Below are 14,042 nucleotides of genomic sequence, written 5' to 3'. Positions count from 1 at the left end.
ATCTCGCTGCGGATAGGGGGCGAGCTGTGGTCGGCCTCCCACCCCGTGAATCTAAAGGTTGAGGGCGAATTTTTGCGCGCCCCGCAAAAAGTTTTACGAGTCGGACGCGTTTGCGGGGTCTGCTTGGGCAGACTTTTCCGCGCCGACCCATAGTTTGACGGTTATTTTGCGGATCGCGCGTTATACAGGGTCCGCTAGAGATGCTCTTAGTTAATATCCATGCTACTGTCAATACCAGGTACGGCATAGTCCTGATTTCCATGATTGCACCGTGGCAAAAGAGCAAACCGAAGAGAACGGAGACGTTTTGGCGGTTCTCTGTCCAAAGTCGACCAGGGTTTAGCAGTTAGCCAGTTTGTAGCGTTCTATCGTGACAGTGCGTGCCTGGCATCAGGCATAATCCTGGATTCCTATGGCGAAATGAGCTTCCCTGTGTGTGCAAAGGCGCTGGAAACCGCTAGGATGGAGGATAAGTCCAAGCTGGGGAAGCCCATAAGGATCATGAACTTGGAGCATCTGGCGAAGCCAGATCCGGAGCCGGCCAAGGTCGCTTGACAGACATCACCAGGTTCTTGTATCCTTCTCTTCACTACTTACTTCTGTGATCATGTGAAGATATACCATCATCGTAAGTTCCAGAAATCGGGGAAGTTCCAGAAACCATCATCGTTATGCTGCTCCAGTCTGTTGGTGCAAACTCTAAACCCTAGCTCGCCCTAGCTCCTCCCTCTCTCTCTCACTCTGTGTGTGTGTGTGTGTGTGTGACACGAACCGAGGAGGAAGAAGGAAGAAGAAGAAGAAGACGCGGTGGACAGGAGATTTTCAGGCGCATGAACGCCACAGCCGCACGAACGGCCACTCCACTCAAGCACGAACTCGAGCACCCCACCTCACCATTACAACGATCACCGCGCGGGCTTTATACCCGGAGCCAGTGACCGGGCACGCACCCACGCTCCCTCCCCCCTCGCGCCCGCGATCCGCCAGCCTCGCTCGTGCCCATGACGCGCTCCGACACGCGCGGCTCACGGCGGGCTTCCAATAGATCACGCGCGAGCACCCCACACGTCTCGCCAACGGCTGTCCCCTACACACACGCACACAGTGTACGAGTCCACGGACATGCCCGTGCACTCCACACACACGCACACACTCGACCCGCCGTGAACCAGACGCGTCCGACCCGTCCAGCGCGCGCCCATACACGCACTGGTCGCGTCCGACACGGCGCCGCGGCTTATTAGCCCAACACTGTCAGGAGCCCCATCCAGGTGGTTCTTGAAAAGGTGGCATCCATTGGCGACTTTGCGTTTGGGAGAAGAAATGCTTTGCCACCGGATAAAAGTGGTGGTGGAGCATCAAGAGCTGACCTGGCTTGACATAGTTGCTGGGTCTAAGCAGGAAAGGCAAGCGGGCGAATGGATAGGCATGTTGTTCCCTCTTGAGCCAAAAGAAAAAAGTCCAAAATAAACCTTAAAGTTATACATGAAAGCTAAACCAAACCCCGAACTCTCAATCCCAGAATTGGCACTCTGAACTCTCTAATCCCGGTCCATTTTAAACATTGAGAGGGCTTCACGGGTATTTCTTGAATTCGGCCGGCCCAGTAGCACAGCCGCTCACACGCTCACACTAATTTGTTTTCTCATAGTTTTTTCTTTTATGTTTTCTTTTTATTTTTAATTTTTACACATGTCTAATTTTTCTCAGTACCCATATACATTTTAATGCACACATTAAATATTTGATAAACTTTTCATATTTTCAAATAAATTATGGACATTTTTAAATTAAATGTATTCAAAACTATTTTGAATACATGGTATTATTTTCCAAATACATGTTTTATATTTTCTAAACGACAATAAACATTTTATAGAACTACATGAACACTCTTTTACATGGTTCCACATTTTTCAATTTACATACATTTTTTTGAAACACATGTCACATATATTATGTTAAGGTTATAACACATTTTTTTACAACACACAAACATTTTTTTTACATTGTACAGAAAGTGTTCGCACTTTAAAATTTTGTTCAGGTTTCAGAAAAAAAAATATGTTTCAAAAAGTGTTTGCACTTTAAAATTTTGTTCAGGTTAAAAAAATGTTTATTTTCGAAAGGTGTTCTCTTTTTGAAAGTTGTTGGTTTTTTAAAAGTTTTCAAAATTTTCAAAAACACAATTTATAGAATGTGCGAAGATTTCAGAAATAAATACGTTTTCAATACTTGTTTGCCCCTAAAAAAGTTTTCAATGTTCGACATTTTGGTTTTTTGATTAAATATTTTCGTCCTCTTATTATGTAAGTCTAAGTTGTCTGGTAGTGGCTAGCGAAATCAGGTCAACCCTGCGAGGTCCATAGTTCGACCCCAAGGCATGTTTTTCTCTTTTGGAATTATTACGTCGCGCATTAAGAAAGAGAAAGAAAGAATTTTTAAGGCGCGTGATAAGAAAAAATTAACTCGCTTTATGTCTAGTTGGTTGTCCCAGTCGAGTCCGCAGGTAACAATCCGAAACATTTTTTCAAAACAATATTTATGAAATAATTTATGAAATTCCAAAAACATTATTCAAAAAATGTGACACAATTCTGAAAATCTGAAATATTTTTCATAGCATGTGAAAAATTGTTGGAATTCTGAACATACGTTTGACAAATGTGATTTTTTTTTAAATTACGAATAGTCTTTTAAAATGCAAGTATAATTTCAGAATTCCAAATATTTTTTAAAAAAACACAAAACGAATTGAATTCATGCCAAAAATATAAAACAGGAACAATTTTTAACTTCTGAACAATTTTAGAAATGTGCGAACATTTTTTAACTTCACAAATTTTTGTTGTGTTATAGTGGGACGGCCCAAATTCTTGTGTAGCTGGTTATCCCGGCCGGGATTGTAGTATTCCCGGTGTGTCATACAGATTTAGGGTCCAAAATAGACCGGGATTACAAGTTCGGAGTGTCAATTTCCGGGATTCATAGTTTAGGGTTTGATTTAGCTTTCGTCTACAACTTCGAGGTTTATTTTGGACTTTTTCCTGAGCCAAAATGTCTAGAGTAGTATTAAGCAGGTGTTAGTAGTCAGCGGTACCACCTCTAACTGATAAGTGATAACTGTACCCTGTGAAGTTATGATACGGAAACACTAATTTTTATTAATCAATCAACAGGTTCTAGACTAAACCAGGATGGTTAATCACGAAATAATTCTCCTTTTTGCATGGCAGTATTCTGGAATCTAAACTGGCTGCGTGCTTGATTGTACTAGAATGAAGGCATGTGTGGGCAGCTGTGAGATCCTCCTGGAGGGAGAGATTAACAAATTGTAAGCATGCAGCGCATGGAGAGAGACGTGGTACCGTTCCTCATGTCGCCGCCTGGATTCTTTCTGGGGTAAGAGATACCAGACCAGGAGTAGTAGCACGTACTGGTTTTTTTGCATAAAAGGCCAGTAAAGCCACCTGGGCCTGGCGATTTTTCTGAGGGCATATCCTTGGTAATGTTCCTGGTCTCAACATTGGAGAAGCAGATAGGTTTGATCTCGACCGACCTTGGCTGTTGCACACACCAATATTGTATGCGTCATCCGTGGGTGCAGATTTATTTTAAAATGATGGCCTTTTTGTCCACCGTGCATTATCTCTCTATATAAACAGTGATATCATTTAGTCATACCTCTCACATCCTATCTAGCCACCTATACCTATAGCCTGACCTCCTGCCGATCTCAGGCTAGCTAGCAGCTGCCATGGGTTCTGCATCCGCTCTCAAGACGACGGCCGCCGTTTCCTGCTGGTCCTGGCCCTAGGGCACCTGGTGGCCGCTGCCGATGCGTCTCCACACCACCAGGATGCTCGACGGCTGCTCGCAGAGCACAATAGTCTCTCCACGAAACCGGGCCTCCCGATGGATGCAAGGGTCGTTGTCGGACCACAAGGGCAGCCCGGAACCACCGCCGTCCTGATGGATGCCGATGGCGAACCCTTGTGCCCCTGCTGGCCCGCATGCTGCTAGCCAGCCGGCGGCCAAAGGATGTTGATGCTAAACTGAAATCATCATGTGCCCTGTGCTAGAATAATCACGCCATGGCTGAGTCCCAGGCATGAGCGAACAAGTCTGTGTGTGTCGCACCGAGTCTGTTTGTGGCGCATCGTTTTGAGTAAATTGGGTTCAAGTTGTTGGTCGAGTCTAGGTTTGTTGCAGGATGTGTGCAAGACTGTTGCGGATTGAGTCGTGATTTGTTGGGATAGGATCACCGATCCATGCACCAGTGTCCTTGCTTCTCTTTATTTTCCTGCAGTATTGGTATTGGTGGTCTGTTATCAACATCCAACTCTAAATAGAAATTATATTTAAGTTGTAGCTACAATGTTTATTTCAAGCAATACCGAGCTATCACTTCAGAATTATAGATATTTATGTTTGCATTGCATTCAGCTTTGGAAGATAAATAGATTGAAAGAGCCGATGGTATAGGTGGTTCACAGATCTGGATGTAATTTTTATTATTTTTAGTGCTCGTTGTACTACCATGATTGAAGATAAATAGATTGGAAGTTTTTCCAAAAAAATAAAACTACAACGTCTCTTTATGGAGAGACCATCCGCTGCTCAAAAATAGGACTACTACTGTTTCACAGTAAAATGTTACAATGTGGATCAAATCTCTTGACGATTTGTCTAGTTCTTGATCAATGGTTATGATTTCCGGACATCAAAACAAATGGTCAGATGTTTTGCTTTTTTTTTTGAGAATTTTTAGGATTTTAGTCCTATTAATGTGGGGGCCTCAAAGTTAGGAGTCTCCAATTAGTAAATACAAGACTCTCTCTAAGTGTGACTCAACCTCCGCATGGGCGACTTGGGCGGCAATTGGATGGCCACCACCTATAGTCTTCATCCTCAACCCTTTCACCCAGCCGCTGCTAGAGCTTGATGCTAGAAGAACCCAAGCAACAACCAGGATTGGCTTCAATTCTCGATTTTAGATAATGGAAAAGAAAAGTATTCGGCCTTGACCCTGGCAGGCTACGACCTGCTTATTTGGATCACATCATGCCTTGGGGATCAAGTATCTACCTTCATCACGCCTCAATAGTTGTTCCCAGAAGCGTAACCAGGGAGTGCCCCTGCAGAGCACCTGCATGCATGTTTTTATATGAGATTTGTCAAAAACAATGTCATTACGAGTTAGACAGATAGCCCAAAACATAGTTGATGCACCTACTAAGATGTGATTTTTTTAGTGTCATGTCAAAGCCATTAAGCCAAGATCCAAACATATGATTGACATTTCTAGGAGGTTTTATGCCAAACTTGAAGCAAAATAAGTCTACAAATGAATCTAGCATAGCAACAGTCAAAGAAGAAGTGATGAATAGTTCTAAATTACTGGATAAACTACATTTTAAATTCCATTACAAGTTTTGTTTAGTTAGATTACTTTAGTCAACACAACTCCCTTGATTAAATACCACATAAAGATCTTGATTTTTAACAGAGTTTTTAGTTTCCATAGTGTCTTGTTGTTCACCACATGTCCAACATCAATCACAGCAATGTACATGGAGTTTTTTTTGCGAGAAAACTTTTGATCTATCCATCTTCAATCATGGTAGTACAACAAACACTAGAAATAATAAAAATTACATCCAGATCCATAGACTACCTAGCGACGACTACAAGAACTGAAGCGAGCCGAAGGCAAGCCGCCGTCAACGCCCCTCCCTCGCCAGGGCTGGGCAAAACTTATTGTAGTAGACTGAGAAGTCATCATGCTAAGGCCCCATAGGACCAACGCAACAGAACAACAACTACCACCGTTGTAGAGTAGCACAGATAGGAAGGATCCAACATAAAGACACACGAACGTAGATGAACTATGGCCTGATCCGAGCAAATCCACCAAGTATAGATCCGCCAGAGACACACCTCCACACGCCCACTGACAATGCTAGACACGCCATCAGGATGGAGGCTAGGCAGGGAGAACCCGCCGCCGTCTCGTCTTCTTGAGCAGGACACAAACCCTAACCGAACTCGGAGGAACATCTAAAAATAAAGTCATCCCACTGGAAAGGGTTGGTATCCACCATGCCGCTATGGCCCTAAGGCCACCGGACACGAAGCGGACCGATGGCGACGCTGGCGAGAGGCAGAGAAACCCTAAGCTTTTTATATGGAGTTAACTGAGAAGACACCTGATTGTGTTAAGTTCCATCTAAAGGTATCTACAGAATTATTTAATTGCACATGAACAATACTAGTTACCAGATTCTGCCATAGTATGAGACTATTATATCTCTACGAAAGAAATATTCAGAGGGACTCTATTAAAGAAAAAAGCAACAATTGCATTTTTCCTATGCACAATATCATAAAACGATGGAAACTTGACTTTGAGACACGAGTTGCCTATCCAACGCTCAAGAACAAATCTATAACTTTCATTAAACTAGTTCAAAACTAAGTGTCACCTGGTTTCTTCTCCATTTGGGTTGTAGTCTTGTTTTTACTGTATTTCCTCCTAAGTAAATTATACCACATTCCCTCCTCATTTACTAGTTTAAAAAGCCATTTACTTAGGAGCCACCTATTATGTACTTCAATATTTAGAATACCAAGGCCGCCTATGTCCTTAGGTTGGCACGGAATGTTCCATTTGGCTAATTAGTATTTTTTTTTTCATGTGGCCTTCACCTTGCCAAAATAACCTAGATCTATAATAATCCATTTCTTAGGACTCCCTTTGGGACCTCAAAAAAAGATAGTATAAACATTACTAAACTTGTTAAGACATGATTGAGAAGAACCAGCCGACCTCCAACAGATATATGTTTTCCTTTCCAGCTACTTAGTTTTTTGAATTTGCTCCATTATTTTCCATTCTCCATTACTAAGTTTCCTGACATGCATAAAATTACGTACCTGAACGAGTATGCACCTAATTGACACCCAAACAGTTGGGAGTGTTCATACTCCTTCGCCTCCCTGAAGCAAGCAAAAAAAACTCACTCTTATAAAAATTAATCTTAAGGTCCGATAATTGCTCGAAAGCATATAAAAATAATTTCACATTAGTGGCCTTGGCCAAGCCATGTTCCATAAAAAGAACCGTGCCATCAGCGCATTTCTCCGTCCGTCGCGGATACTCCCTCCTTTTCTGTTTAGAGGGCTCATCTCAAAAATTTCGGTTTTTCATTATATTAGACTCACCTTGAGTCCAATTGAGTTAAAATGCTTTGAGTCTCACACCACATTTAATTCGTAGATATTAGAGAGAGGGAATTGCTGGTCATGCATGCATCAAATTCTATACATGCACCATGCAAATCCAATAAGCGAGAAGGTGATGCACTTATTGCTTCGGAAGTCGAACATGTGTTTATTGTGCAGTTTTGTATCAAGAAAACTCGTGTCATCCATCAAAATCTACCTTGATTGATGAGATTTCAGATTTGAGCTCTCTAAACCCGAAAGGAGGGAGCATATAAGAACTTTTGGATTCCCAAGAAAAAATTAGCAGAGGGAGCAAAAGACATGCCAGCCCCTAATAAAAGCACCACTACACATCAACACAAAGAGGATCACGTGCTCCTCGGTGTGCTAATAGTGCATGTCAACTGGAAAATGCGGTTGAAAAAGAGCAACGATAAATATAACTATTTTTTAGAGCAACTCCAACGCGCCGACCCAAACATACGGCGCATTTGTCCGCTTTTTGTCCATCCTATTTTAGTGGCAACACAAGTACACCTGGCCTGGCGATTTTTCTAAGGGCATATCCTTGATAATGTTTCTGGTCTCAACCTTGGGGAAGCACACAGGTTGATCTCGACCGACCTTGGCTGTTGCACACACCAATATTGTATGCGTTATTTGTGAGTGCAGATTTATTTAAAAATGATGGCCTTTTTGTCATTACCTAGTGCATTGTCTCTATATAAACAGTGATGCCATTTAGTCATACCTCTCTCCTCTGATCGCCATATCTAGCCACCTATACCTATAGCCCGATCTCCAGCCGATCCCAGGCTAGTACTAGTAGCTGCCATGGCTTATGCACTCGTTCTCAAGACGACGGCCGCCGTGTTCCTGCTGGTCTTGGCCCTAGGGAACCTGATGGCCGCTGCCGATGCGTCTCCGCACCACCATGACGTCCGACGGCTGCTCGCAGAGCACAACAATCTCTCTGCGAAACCGGGCCTCCCGGTAGACGCAAGGCTCGTTGTCGGACCACAAGAGCAGCCCGGAACCACCGCCGTCCTGACGGATGCCGATGGCGAACCCTTGTGCCCCTGCTGGCCCGCATGTTGCTAGCCAGCCAGCGGCCAAAGGATGTTGATGCTCAGTTGAAACCATCATGTGCCCTGCGCTAGAATAATCACGCCATGGCTGAGTCCCAGGCATGAGCGAGTCGAGTCTATGTGTCAGAATCAGTTCGTGTCGCATCGTTTTAAGTCGGGTCGAGTTGTTGTTGGTCGAGTCTACGTTTGTTGCAGGATGTGTGCAGGACCGTTGCGATTGGGTCACCAGTCCACGTGGAGACACCGGCGTCCTTGCTTCTCTTTATTTCCCTGGAGTATTGGTATTGGTGGTCTGTTATCTACGTCCAACTCTAAATACAAATTACATTTAAGTTGTGGCTGTAATATTTGTTTCAAGCAATACCAAGCTATCACTTCGGAATTATAAATATTTATGTTTGCACTCCATTCAGCTTTGTAGGATCCCACAGCTTCAAAGTATAGCTATCACTTCGGAATAATAAGTATGTATCATAAGTTAATAACCGAACAATCAGTGAGCTAAGAAGAGGTCATTACCAACTACAGCGTCCTTTGGCCAAAGTTCAGCACAAAATGGCCCTCTTTTCAAAATATTTCATAAAATGGCCCTTTCCTCATGGCGCCCGCACCTGGGGCGCCATGCTAGACATCATAACGCCCCAGTCAAGGGCGCCATGTCGCGGCGCTGACCAGCCACGTCGGTATGCCTGGGCCCATCTGTGGTTGCATGACGCCCCAGGGGCGGGGGCGCTATGGGCGTGACCATGACGCCCTGGGCGGGGGCACCATGCCCCTTTGATGAAATTGCCCCTGCCGCCGCGATTCACTACAGAGAGAGACAGAGGCTCGTCTCTGTTCTTCCTCTCGTCGCCCAGCCCGCCGCCCCTCCCTCCCCTCCTCCAAATCCGCGGCCAAGAAGGACATATTGAAAACCGGTGGATCTTCTTCCCCTCCTAATCCTCTAGGTAATCCCCCAACTTTCTCCTCTTTTTATTGGTTAATTTTGTTGCATTCACCCCATGTGTAGGAACCCTAGTTCATCCACTTTTTCGAATTTTGTTGATATTTGCATTTGTATTAGAAATGTATGGGCAGGGATATGTATGGTATGATTAGTATTTGGTACTTATAGTGGTTTTTTTAGTTTTTATGTATTTGGTAGCAAATTTGACATAGAGAATAGAAGGTTGTGTGCAAATGTGTGTGTGCATATTCACTTGTATGGATGATTTGGCTTAGGTACAGATTTGTAGTTGTATGTATCCATTTGTTGTATGGATATGGATATTTGCACATGTATGTATGTTTATATTTCCATTATTCTGGATATTTACAAATGAAAAGGAGGCTTACGATGTACATTGTAATTTTGTAGGATGGCTTCTCTGATCCATCCATCGTACGATCTACTTCATCGTGCACGGTTCATGGCAGATGAAAGAAGAGTTTTTGACCAGCTTCACTTGAGGTCTGGTGCAGTTCATGAGAAGATGGAATATGACGAGCGATACACGGAGCATATCCGGAAGACTGGGCTTCTCCCACTTGTCTCACTCATGTCTCGTTCGATGCCGAAGATGAATCCTTGTGCGATCACGGCACTAGTTGACCGTTGGCGCCCTGAGACACATACTTTCCACTTCTTTGCTGGAGAGATGACAGTGACTTTGCAGGATGTTACAATGATCACTGGACTTCCTATCAAAGGAGAGCCTATTTGTTTTAGCACAGATTCAGAGGGATGGCGTGAGACTATGGTGGGACTCATTGGGAAGGAGCCGGGGTGCAAGGGAAGTCCGCCGGTGCAAGTTATCATTGGATTGCTGAGAACTTCAGTAAGTATCCGGATGATGTTGATGATGAAGCGGTGCAACAGTATTGCAGGGCATACTTGTGGTATGTAGTCAGCCGGACTCTTTTCTCGTATGGCACGGGCGTGAATGCTTCCTTTATGTGGTTAAAGTTGTTTGCTGGGAGGGAACATGGACTGAGTTGGGGTACGGCGGCACTAGCTTATTTGTATCGGCAGGTAACTAGTTTTGCATAGTATCTTAACAATGTAGATATTTTATATGGTTTGTACTGACATATCTACTATTTGTGTGTAGCTGGACGAGGCTTGCCGTAGGGGCGTGGATCCAAAGAACACCGCCAAGGCAAAGGAAGCCAATATCGGTGGTCCCATGCTTCTCTTGTCGGTCTGGAGTTGGGAACGCTTGCCAGTTGGGCGGCCAACGCCTGCGGGTCTTGGTTATGAGCCATGGGATGATCATGATGACCCGGACAGTATGCCTGCATGGGCGTATAAGTGGGACAAGGTTGAAGGTTTTGTTGGCAATTCAAAGACCATGTATTTGCACTATTGCAACGAGCTCGACATCATGACCCCGGAGTAGGTTAGTTTGTTGACTGTGTTGCCCATTCGGTTTTCCAAAAATCATAGTAAGCATCTATTTTATTATTTGACGCTACAGGTGACCTGGGAGCCATACGGAACGGCAGGTAATATTGGCAGAAGTCTCACTTTCAGATTGAACCGAAAGTGTTATGAAGAAGCAAACCTATGGTGGATGCGTTGCCCATTGATTTGTTACTATGCCGTTGAGTTTCACCAGCCACGGCGGGTTATGACACAGTTTGGCTTATATCAGGAGACCCCGCCAAAGTACAAAGACACTTCGATACATCTGCATAGGTAAATGCTTAATACTACTCGAAGGTATTCTTTTCATTGTTTCATGCTACTAACGAACATGATGAATTTGAAATAGCAGCTTGGACAAGATGAAGCAGAAGAGTATAAAGAAGTGGAATCGTGAGCATGACATGTATATCCAGGAGTTCAAGCACAAGATCAATAAGATTGAGCTCTCATTGCGTGAACCTACTTCTAAGCCTCCCCCGCGGGCTTTCGACACGGAAGCATTCAACCACTATCTCGTGTGGTTTCGTTCCGTTACTCGTACTCAAATAAACCCGCCGGCATTTGAACCAAATGACATATTGCATGAACCCAATCCGGGGTTCGACCGAATGGCCAACATGCAGTACAACAAACCTATAAGAGATGGTAGACGGTATGAATCGGCGCCCGTTGTCCGCTTTGTGGTAAGTTACCGTTATCTCTAGTTGGAACCATAAGAAACATTGAACAAACATGATTTATTTTGTCGTTTTGAACAGCAATCCGAGCTCTCGAAGCATGTGAACGACACTAGCAAGGCACTCAAGTACCCTCCAGGTGATGAGGCATACAACAAGCTAAAAGCTTTTGTTGAGGTATGAAGCTTCATAAATTTATTTCCATACACACTTGTTAATTTTTATCTCCTTACTTTGACATGTTGATTTCACAGCGGAGCAAGTCTTGTGCACGTGGCCTGGGTGCTCTACTAGGCTGCCGCTCCATCGATGTCACCATGCCTTCTACGTCGAGGTCGAGATCATCATCAAGTGCCACAGAACACCCACTCGACGACTCGGTTGATGGTGAGGGGAGGAGGGCGATGAACAGACGCATGATGATATCAACACCTTGCAGATACCCGATGCACCCCAGCCTAGTCAAAGGTGTGGAAAGTATACTCCGCACAAATACGACAGGAAGGCACGTAAGGCCGCTTCAGAGGAGGAGGAGGAGGAGGAGGTGGAGGTGCCGGTGCAGAGAAGAAGGCGCTTATTGAAGGGGAAGCACGGGAGATGATACAATGTAGGCCTCTCGCATGAACATGCTCCCATCTTAAGATAAACCTTGAAGGAGCCACCTCCATATGGCACGCCGTCACGCGACATTCCACCGTGCTCATCAACTTGGTAAATCAATTCTATGTTATCAAAGGACTGGATTTTGTGTGAATCCGCCTTCCTTGCTTGGTATTCCATCCAATCGTCGACCTTTGGTGGATACTTGTACATCTTTTTGGCCTTGTTTTTCCCGGACATCAAGTTGGATGTTTCTTCACTATACTTCTGAAAATAGACATTCAACTTCTAGAATGTATACTCTACTATTGCTATCACCGGCAATGCACGGACACCCTTTAGTACCATGTTGAAACATTCAGCCATGTTGTTTGTCATGTCACCGTACCTCACACCATCGTTGTCAAAAGCCCGTGCCCACTTTCCTTTATTGGCAAGATTCCTATTTAGGAAATATTTGCCACCATTGTTTGCTTTGGCATACACTTTGTCCCACAATTTCTCAAAATGTCTAGTGGTGAATGCGAGACAACAATCATGAAGAAGGTCAGGCAATTCCTTGTCTCCACATGCTCGGTAAAAGTTGGAAACAAAATGCCTCATGCACCACCTATGGTGCACGTGAGGATGTCCTGGAATGTCAATCTCCACTGCATTGAGTATCCCCGAGTGGCGGTCCGAGATGATGCAAACCTCTCTTTCAGGTCCAATTACCTTGGTCCTTACTAGACTAAGAAACCACTCCCAGTTGTCATTGTTCTCTGCCGACACCAAAGCAAACACCAATGGAACCAATTTGTCACCGCCATCATTAGCCACGGCGATCAACAATGTTCCCTTGAACTGGCCGGTCAGAAATGTGCTATCCACGGACATAACCGGCCTACAATGCTTGAAGGCCCTAATGCATGGCTCAAAAGTATAGAATGCACGTCCAAATATACGAACGTTTGCATCGTTGTATATCCTTGTTCTCACGCCATCTGGCTCCACCATATAGTGCATGCCAGGATTTTCTGCCGCCATCGCTTTCAACACCATCGCGAGGCGGTTGTATGATTCTTCCCAACCACCATACAATATCTCAAAGGCAGCTTGCTTGGCCTTCCATGCCTTCCCATACTTCACCTCGTACCCAAAAACCTCCTTCACCATCTCCATCAAAGCCCGAATGGGATATGTCAGGAGTATCTTTATGGAGGCTGAAAATCGATATGCAATGAATTTGAAGGTCAATTGACGGTGATCATCCTTTACATTAGCATCATCAATATCCTTGCCACTACATCGATGGTGAAACACGGAACTTGTAATCTTCCATTGTGGCCTGCCTTTGACACATTTTAGTCCAGTTAATATGTGGGGGCCTCTAAATTAGGAGTCTCAAATTAGTAAATACAAGATTATGTGTAAATGTAACTCAACCGTCGCATGGGAGATTCAGGCGTCAATTGGATCGCCACCACCTCTAGTCTTCATCCCCAACCCTTCCATCAGCCGCCGCTAGAGCTTCATGCTCGAAAAACCCTAGCAACAACCAGGATTGGCTTCAATTTCTCAATGTTTAGATAATGGAAATAAAAAGTATTCGGCCTTGACCCTGGCAGGCTACAACCTGCTTATTATGGATCACGACATGCCTCTACCTTCATCATGCCTCAATAGTTGCACCCAGAAGTGTAACCAGGGAGTGCCCCTTAGAGTACCTGCATGCATGTTTTCATAGGAGTTTTTACAAAAAACAATGTCACTACGACTTAGACAGATGGCCCAAAACATAGCTGATGCACCTACTAAGATGTGATTTTTTTAGTCTCATGTGTCAAAGCCATTAAGCCAAGATCCAAACATATGAGTGACATTTCTAGGAGGTTATATGACAAACTTGAAGTAAATAAGTCTCCAAATGAATCTAGCATAGCAACAGTCAAAGAAAAAGTGATGAATAGTTTCTAAGTTACTACATAAACTACATTTTAAATTCCATTCCAAGTTTCATTTAGCTAGATTATCTTTAGTCAACACAACTCCCTTGATTTACCA

At 44.1% G+C, this 14,042-nt stretch overlaps 1 pseudogene; it reads left to right on the top strand.

The window, feature by feature from the left end:
• The window catches only part of LOC123090228 (tRNA-specific 2-thiouridylase MnmA-like), a 43,428-nt pseudogene extending 42,873 nt beyond the window's left edge, over nt 1-555 (top strand).
• Nucleotides 556-14,042: the final 13,487 nt, after the last annotated feature.

This window comes from Triticum aestivum, chromosome 4B, assembly GCF_018294505.1.
Source record: "Triticum aestivum cultivar Chinese Spring chromosome 4B, IWGSC CS RefSeq v2.1, whole genome shotgun sequence".
In the NCBI taxonomy this organism is placed as follows: domain Eukaryota; kingdom Viridiplantae; phylum Streptophyta; class Magnoliopsida; order Poales; family Poaceae; genus Triticum; species Triticum aestivum.
The sequence above is the reverse complement of the archived record's forward strand: the minus strand, read 5'-3'. Positions and strand labels throughout refer to the sequence as shown.